The sequence below is a fragment of the Hipposideros armiger genome, unplaced genomic scaffold (genome assembly GCF_001890085.2).
Source record: "Hipposideros armiger isolate ML-2016 unplaced genomic scaffold, ASM189008v1 scaffold_764, whole genome shotgun sequence".
Classification (NCBI taxonomy): domain Eukaryota; kingdom Metazoa; phylum Chordata; class Mammalia; order Chiroptera; family Hipposideridae; genus Hipposideros; species Hipposideros armiger.
The window spans coordinates 531,976-540,280 of NW_017732114.1; the positions used below are offsets into that span (position 1 = coordinate 531,976).

Here is an 8,305-nt window from a genome sequence, read left to right on the forward strand (position 1 = left end):
AGTCTTTTAAAGACCCACTTTTGTAACAATTTGCTTCCACTAAAAAAGAAGGGCTATGCATTTGCATCTGGGATGTTTGTCATTTCCTATGAGTTATATCATGAGATTAAAAAACAAAAATTTTCCTGCATATTATGAGGTGATATCCTTGGAGCATTCTTTCTGAAGATCATAGAAGCTAATTTGGGAGGCAAAAAAAATTAAAAATGCTTTACAAACATTAATGCTTAATTGGCAAAGTATCTCTATGGCTATATTAACAAGAAAGTATCATTCAGAACATTTGTTTCCTAAAAGAACTCTATATGTCAGTTACCTATTGCTGCTTTTAAAAACACCTCAATGTTTAGTGGCTTAAAATCACAAGTTTTTATTATGTTTCATGGTTTCTGTTGGTCAAGGATTTGGGAAGGACTCGACCAGGCAGTTCTCTGTTGGCACCTCTCAGGCAGTTACAGTCCTATGTCCGCAGGAGCTCAAGGCATGTCTGGGGCTAGAATGTCTGCTATAAGGTGGCTCACTCAGATAGCTGGCGACTTGATATTAACTATTGGCCGCAGCTGCTTCTTCCACCTGGGTCTTTCCAATGTGTAGCTTTAGAGTCCTCCTGGCACTCGCAGCTGGCTCCCTTAGAGTAAACAATCCAGGAACCCAAAGGCCCAAGGTGGAAGTTGTAGAGTTTTTTATCATCTAGCCTTGAAATCCCACTACATTCTATTGGTCAAGAGCGCAGTGAGCTCAGCATGGGAGGGTCCTGGGCAAGGGCTTAAGTAGCAAGAGGTGTGGCTCATTAAGAACACCGTGGAGGCTGGCTACTACACGAACATTCATTTCTTAGTTTTAGAGGTATGTAATAATTTATATCACTTTTGATGTGCACTTTTTAAAATTACTTTTCCCCCCACAACAGTTCCTTAGAAGTAAACCCACCTCTGTTATTCACTGTTTTTTATACTTCTACAATTATTTTTATATAGTTGTAATAGTGTCATGGGTTGAATTATATTCTTGTTTTTTTGTCTTCAATATTATTTTTAAAAACCTAAGTGGAAAAATGTTTCACAGTAATAGCAATACGAAAAGTTAGCACCATCTACTCAAATCCAGCTCTGTGTCTGTAAGAAAATAGTCTAGATCTGTATTTCCCAAGAGGTATTCAGTGTGTGAGAAGTTTCAGGGTTCGATACAGTCATGATATCCTGGGTTTCATAAAGTTAAACGTGCCTTCGTTGTCTAGCTGTATTCTTTCACAACATTAGCCTTTAATATTCCACATTCACTGCAGATTTCTAACAGGGCAAAAGAATACACAGAATTTCCCTACATTATTGAATCATGGGACACATTGCCCTTAGGACAGTTTGCATTGGTGTTTCATGAAATATATTTTAGAAAGTGCTAAATATTTTATCCCACCCACATGTTGTCTCTGTTTAAAATTTAGAATTACTAGCATTGTTAAGGTCTGGACCCTTCTGTCTGCCTTCCTGCCATTCGCTTCACCTTGCAGCCGGCATGTTCTTTGAAAATGCAAAGCTCACCCTATCACCCAGCTGCATACAATCTTCAAATAATCTTCCAGGTTTCTTTTTTTTAGGGTAAGATACAATCCCCTTAATGAGACCCTACATGGTCTGGCATCTTCACGTGTGCGCCCTTTCTCCTCTCTCTGCACTCACACTGACCTCTCCGTGTCTATCTGCTATAGCCGTGCCTCAGAGATATTGTGGGTTTGGTTCCAGGCCACAATAAAGTAAATCATCTTTTTTTTGCCAGTGGAGGGTCTTGCCTTCAATTTGTAAGAAGTTAATGCAACATCTGTGAAGTGCAATAAAGCAAGGTATGCTTGTACTTGCTATGCTCTTCCCATCACAGGGATGTTTCATTTGCTCTATCTTCTGCCTAGAACACTTTTTACCTTCCCTCTATATCTGATTAATTACAACTGATTCTTCAGATCTAAGCTCAAGTGTTTCTTGAAATTTCCCTCACTAATATTACTCAATTATAAGCATGTTTAACCCTTTGAAATACTTACAATATTTACAATCTTGTATTCGCTTGTGTTATTTGATTACACATTCTGTCACCTACATAAATTACAAGTTACATGAGGGCAAAGACTTCTTGACTACCATTTTAGATGTGTTCCATAAATACTTTGCAAGTAAATTATTGAGTGCCCTCAGGAATCCCCCTTTCCTCTCTGTCACATCACCATGCTCATTCAGGACTTTATCATTCCATCCTTAAATTTCTGTTGTCATCTCCAGTAGATTTTCTTCATTTCTAGATCTTATGGAACACCACAGCCGACTTCTCTTCCAAAGCTACTGTATTCCATATGCTATTCTTTTACTGAAATACTTTCTGTGGCTGTCCCATATTCAGAGCAGGGTTTGCAAACCCAAATGCTTTCAGGTGAAGTAAAAGTGGGAAGTATTTTGCTTCTGTTAAAGCCCACAGACCACCAGTTTATGACCCTATTTTATAATGTATTTAAAGAAGATGCCTGTATTCCTTTGTTTTGTACTCAGGCCACTCTTAGATCTGAATTTAAGTGGCATCTCCAGTTCTAATTTGTTTTAACTGCTATATCAAAAGCAGCCTCTCTGCTTACTAACCCCTGAACAACTGCTTACTTTCACCCTAACTTTCAGATACCTGTGTCCCTGGTCACCACATTTCCTTAACTCAGAGTCCTCTTCTTCCAGATTGACACCTTTCAGGTCCTTCAAAGGCAGAAACATTTTCTATATCCCACATCACTGCCCCAGCAGTGCTATTGTAAATAACACAAATATTAAAGTGAAATGATATGTTTTATGTATTTATAATCTGTAACAAAATTATTAGTGCTATTTGCATCTCTTATTATCCAAAATAGTCATTTAGTAAGTGTATAGTAAATGTTTGTCAATTGCTTTAACAATCAGCAGCAGCTATCATTACCAGGTGAAAAGGTAGAAAAAAAACTCCTTGGAGCATTACTTGTTGGACTGAAGTCACTCTTGAGATTAAGACTTGATCATTTTTATGTGGGTGCTCTCTTTTAAATGAAGCCATCAAATCAAATTTCATTTTCCCTGTTATCAACACCGGTATGTATTCATTTAATGAACTGTGGTTAGGAAACTATAAAAGTTAAAAAATAAAATAGCTCAGGAAGAAAGTATGGCAAAAGGGGCTGCCATCCTATCTCATGCAAAACAATGAAGAAATTACTTATGTTATTTTTGCTGGTCCCAGGAAAACAGATGTTTAAAATGAATTTGAGGTAGAACATTGTGAAGGATGATGGTCTAGAATATTTAGGAAATATTAGAGCAGCAAACGTATTTCCAAGGAAAGTGCCACAAAAGTCCTGGAAATAATCCAGTAGTAACACATTTTTTGAGCTTGGTTGTCAGTTCCACCAGTGATTGAATGAGATCTGAAAAGTCTGATGTGCTGTGGAAGAAATGCAGCCATAGCAGAAAGTAACATGGAGTCAGTGCTTTGATGTTACTCTTGGATCCTACAGTAGAATTATTGCACTAGAAAAACTCACCATGAGGAAATGACTAATATATGTTGCCTGTTTTTATTTAATGTGTGTTCTTATACTTTATTTAGAACAACCACAATCTTTTAATTTAGAGCAGAAAAAATAGTTTTATGAATAGAGATAACAAGTTCTTGGAATTTATCTATGGCTGTGTATGTAGCATTGAGCTAGTCATTATGAATCTCTTCGTTTCACACTCGGAAGTAAGCACATGAAAAAATTTTACCAGAGAAGGCTCTTAAATTCTGAGATTTTGAAATTGAAATTTTATATATCACTTCTGTTAATGGTAACAGTGAGACAGTGTATATATTTATAAAGAACCTATGAAGTCTAGCATTCTTCTTGTATAGTTCATATGAAATCTGTATCTGTATAGTTCATATGAGAATTGTATGTTATACAATTCAAATTATTATGTATGATGTTATTGTTTTTTGATATGGGTTCTATTTTATTGATTTTTGTACCCAAAAGGCAGCATCTCTATGTCCTTGCATTGATGCAGAATAAATTATAATTAATTTCCACTACCTTTCTCCCTACTGGCAGCTTGTCTGAGAAGAACAAGGCCCATGTACTACAACAGAACGAACTAGGAGAGTGTCTCAGGAGGGAGAATTGCTGATCACACCCTGCAAGTCCCTGTAAGTAATTTTAAAGGCTTCAGTTTTATTTTGTGAGATTGGAAATCACTGGAAGATTCTGAACAGAGAGGCATCATCTGATTTTCATTTTTAAGAGACTGCTTAGGCTGAGATGTTGAAATTGTGAAGTGGCTAAGGGTGGAAACAGAAGGCCAGTGAGGAGCTAATCACAATAATGCAAAAGGGAGGGGCCGGTGGCTCCAGCTGGTATTAGTGAGGGACATGGTGGGTGTGGTCAGACCCTGGATAGATTTTTAAGGTGATGTCAAGAGATTCCCTGGATTTTTCTCATCCCAGATGACTCTTCCACTGGAAGAGTAGACCTGCAAAGTGTATCAGAGAGGAGGAGGGCTCACCCAGGTTTCAAACTGCCCATTGGCCAAGGAGGATGAGGACTGAGAAGTGACAATTGGTGATGTGGATGTTATAGGTGCCCTAAATAAGAGCAGTTTTGGTAAAGTTGGACATAAAAGACATTGGAATGTGAGAATGGAAAGAGGGCAATTGGAGACAGTGTAGACCACGCTTTCAAGGAATTTTGCTCTAGGAAAGCAAAGCAATGTAGTGCTACTTGGCAGCAGATAGAGAAAGGAAAAATGGCTTTTTTATTTTAGTATGGCAAAAATAACTACATTTATATGCTAATAAACTAGCAGAGAAAATGTGTTGCTGTAGGAGAGATGGAAGAGAATTGCCAGAATGAGGTCCTTGAGTAAGAAGGAAGGGATGGAATCCCATGTTCACGAGGGTGGGCTAGTTCTAGATGGATGTAGGTGAGGAGAGCTCATCTCTAGTAACAGGCAAAAAGGCAGAATATGTAGGCATAGATGCAGAGAGGGATCTGAAAGTTCTCTTCTAATTGCTTCAATTTTATCAGTGAACTAGGATGCAAGGCCAGCAGCTGAAAGTGAATTTGGGATGATTATTGTATCCATTAATGGATATAGCCTGGCAGATGGTGATGTTGTAGATCTCAGAAGGTTAGGTCAGGCTGAATCAGGTCTCCCGCCAATGCCTGAACATGACTGGAGAGTAGGAGGAGGTGAGCAGAGAAATCTGAGTCTAAATTTGAACTATGCAGGACATCAAGACCCCAGCAAAGTAACCTGGGGCTCAGGATATGTATTGATTGTGGTGCGATCTGGAAAACATGCCAAAAATGAAGGCAAACCATGGGGGAACCCTAAATAAAGAGTGGACCCAAGTCTGTGTGTATTTGAAGCAAAGAACACATCCTAGCGACAGCTAAACCCAGCAGAAACACTAGCTCCTTATCCTACTTCTAATATTCTGCTCCGGTGCTGGGAGGCTGATCCAACACGTGAAAGCCCTTTGTTGCCTGGAGTTTGAGATTGTTGAGATGCACAGAAAGTTGCACCATTCAGCTTGTTTTTTAGGCCATCTTCATAATGTCAAATGGTGGAATCCTATCAATTATGTTACCGTTTTGTCCACACAAGCGTGTAAATTTAAGCAAACAAATGAATGCTAGTCTTGTTCCAGCATGGTTTCGGTATGTCAAAATAAAACAGTAATTTCTAAGTGCAGCATAGTAAAATGTTGTGATATGTATCCCTTTTAAACAATTCAAATGTTTATATACACGGTAACATGTTATTCTGTGAGGCATATACCATCATATTAACTGAGAAAGCTGGGTCAAACAGAAGTAAAATCTCCAAGTTCACAAAGTGGTGGAGTGACAGATTCAGAACTCGGTTCTGCTTTGGATTCAGAGAACACTTAAGTTGCTGTGTGCGAGGCACCCTGTTGGGCAGTTTGTTTTGGCCTCCTGATTTCCAGCCCTATGCTCTTTTTTAAAAAAAATATCATCCTGAGAAAGCTTCTATCATCAAAAGAACTATTTTTGGTTTATGCTAAGTAATGTGAATGTTCACACCTTGTATTCATCAATATGCTCCTATTTTTGCTAAGTGATTTCAACTTAAATGTGCAAACATCTTCACAAAGCGGAGCTATAACTATTTCTCCTGCAGAATTCCAATGCCCATGTTCCAATCCTTTTGTTTAAGATATTATTTTTCTGAAAGAGTCTTTTTTAAAATGGGGACTATTTTCAATTTGCTTGTCAATGAAGAAAAGTGTTGATGTTGTTGGTAGTAAGACAATACCAGTGAATTCAAGTGCTGCCTTTTCTCCAATGAATACTGTTTTTTAACTTCAGACAAGTGTGCGTAGCAGAAAAATACGAGGCAGTGAGACAACTGTGCCATTTTTGCACATGCATTCATCTTGTAGGCAGGTGTTTATAGCTACTTTAAATGAGTGTTCAGATAATATGGTGCATTTTGTCATCACTATGCCAGAGCACGTAATCAGACTCAAGAAAGAGATCTGTACTTAAAGAAATCTGTCAATAAGTTGACAAAGCTGATCTCTGTAAAGAGCTAATGGGCTTGACTCTTTTAAGTGCTTGCTTGGGAGAGCATTATGAAGACAAACCGTCTAACAATGCCAGTGGCAGTGCAGGCTAAAGCTTCAATTATTTACTGTACTAGTATTTTAAGATCAATATTCCTTTAATTTATACAGTTTGGAACCAAGATAGGACTTTACATCTCAGTATTTCATTCTAGTATCTGGGCAAGGTTGTTTTTTAAGACGAATGTATGTGACTATTTGAGAATTCCATCATGATGTGAGAAACGTGGCATGGGTGATAATAAAGCATGTGTATATATTAAAGGTCTTTCTTTAGGAAACATGGGGCCAGGAATTGGTACACTTGTTATGTTCTAAGTGTATTGATCAAGTTCTTTGACTTTCCTTTGCCTAAACTTGTTGCTTTTCTGAAATCATAATGGCTTCTTAATAGAGCAGTGCAAGTACCAGTGGGCATAGTTACTTTAATAAAGAGCTTACACATTAGAGGAACTCTCAAAGGAATTGTTCAGAAACATGTATTTAAAAGAGGATTTTCAGTTCAAAAATCTAAAACTAGAATTGAGTTAGCAGTTTCATTGCTAAAAAAGATAATTTTTATTGTTTAAAAAAAAAAACAAATATTTTCCCTGGGGCTGCCCCATTGCTCCTACCTCATTCCTTTAAATTTTTTATCCTGTTTTACATTAACTTTATTTTTAAATAATCTTATGTTTCAAAAATCTAAAAAATATAAACAGGTATACATTGAGAAGTTTTGTTCCTACCCTAGTTTCCTTCCATCCCCAACAAAGGATAGTTATGAAAAAGAACCTTTTTTATTGATAATATTTGTTGGGCATCTCTAAGCTCTCCGGGGTGCAGCCTTCCTTCTCAAAGGTGAATCCATTCCAAGTGAAGCTAAGTAAAGCCTTTCTAGTTGTATCACTGAATAATTGCTATAAACACAATGCAGGCAAAAACTATAGAAAATATTCATATTTCTCTTCCCCCTTTGTCTGTGTAACACATACATATATCAGCTCCAACAGTGGAAAAGTCCACTTTTCTATGGATTTGTAAATACAACAAAATTTCCCTGTATGTGAAGTGATTCAATAGTTCAAAGACAGAAGACAAGTGAGACAAAATGTCCCCTGTGGAACTGACTTCTTCAAGAAAAATGACAAAGTTAAAAAAAAAAATCAATTACTATATCTACTTAACAAAATTCAAGACAATATTGCATTTATATAAACGGAAGCATTATAAGCTAGAAAGCTTTAATTTCAGGTAACTCATGATGACTGAATTTGAAAAAAACAATTGAGTCATGAAACAGCAGGTTAGTAGCACAGAAAACTGCTTCAGTGAATTAGAAGAACAGTTCAAAAAACTATCAGAGAACCCTGGGAATAAAAGAATAAGGTATAAATGACATGAAAGATAGATCCAGGAAACCAAATGTAGGTATAATAAATACATTAGAATGCTTCCCAAATGCTCAAGAGTATAATAACCACATGGACATATTTAAAATGCTGTGTTCTGTGCGCCTTCCCCAGGGGTGCTTGTTCTATATGTTGGGGGTTGGACTTACGTTTGTCTAGTTTTCAAAATAAGAACATGTAATAATTTTAATGGTGTGGATATTTTGGGAAACACTACCAAAAATGAAGGGAAGAAACCCAAACAAACCAATAAGACAAAAGGAAATTTAAAAATTGTG

At 37.1% G+C, this 8,305-nt stretch overlaps 1 long non-coding RNA gene across 1 annotated transcript in view; it reads left to right on the forward strand.

The window, feature by feature from the left end:
- The first annotated feature begins 808 nt into the window (after window positions 1–808).
- Window positions 809–8,305, forward strand: part of LOC109373972 (uncharacterized) — an 89,341-nt gene continuing 81,844 nt past the window's right edge. The window contains exons 1-2 of the long non-coding RNA XR_002122326.1: window positions 809–846; window positions 4,100–4,194. This is a non-coding gene — a long non-coding RNA (uncharacterized LOC109373972). The remainder of the gene's footprint in view (window positions 847–4,099; window positions 4,195–8,305) is intronic.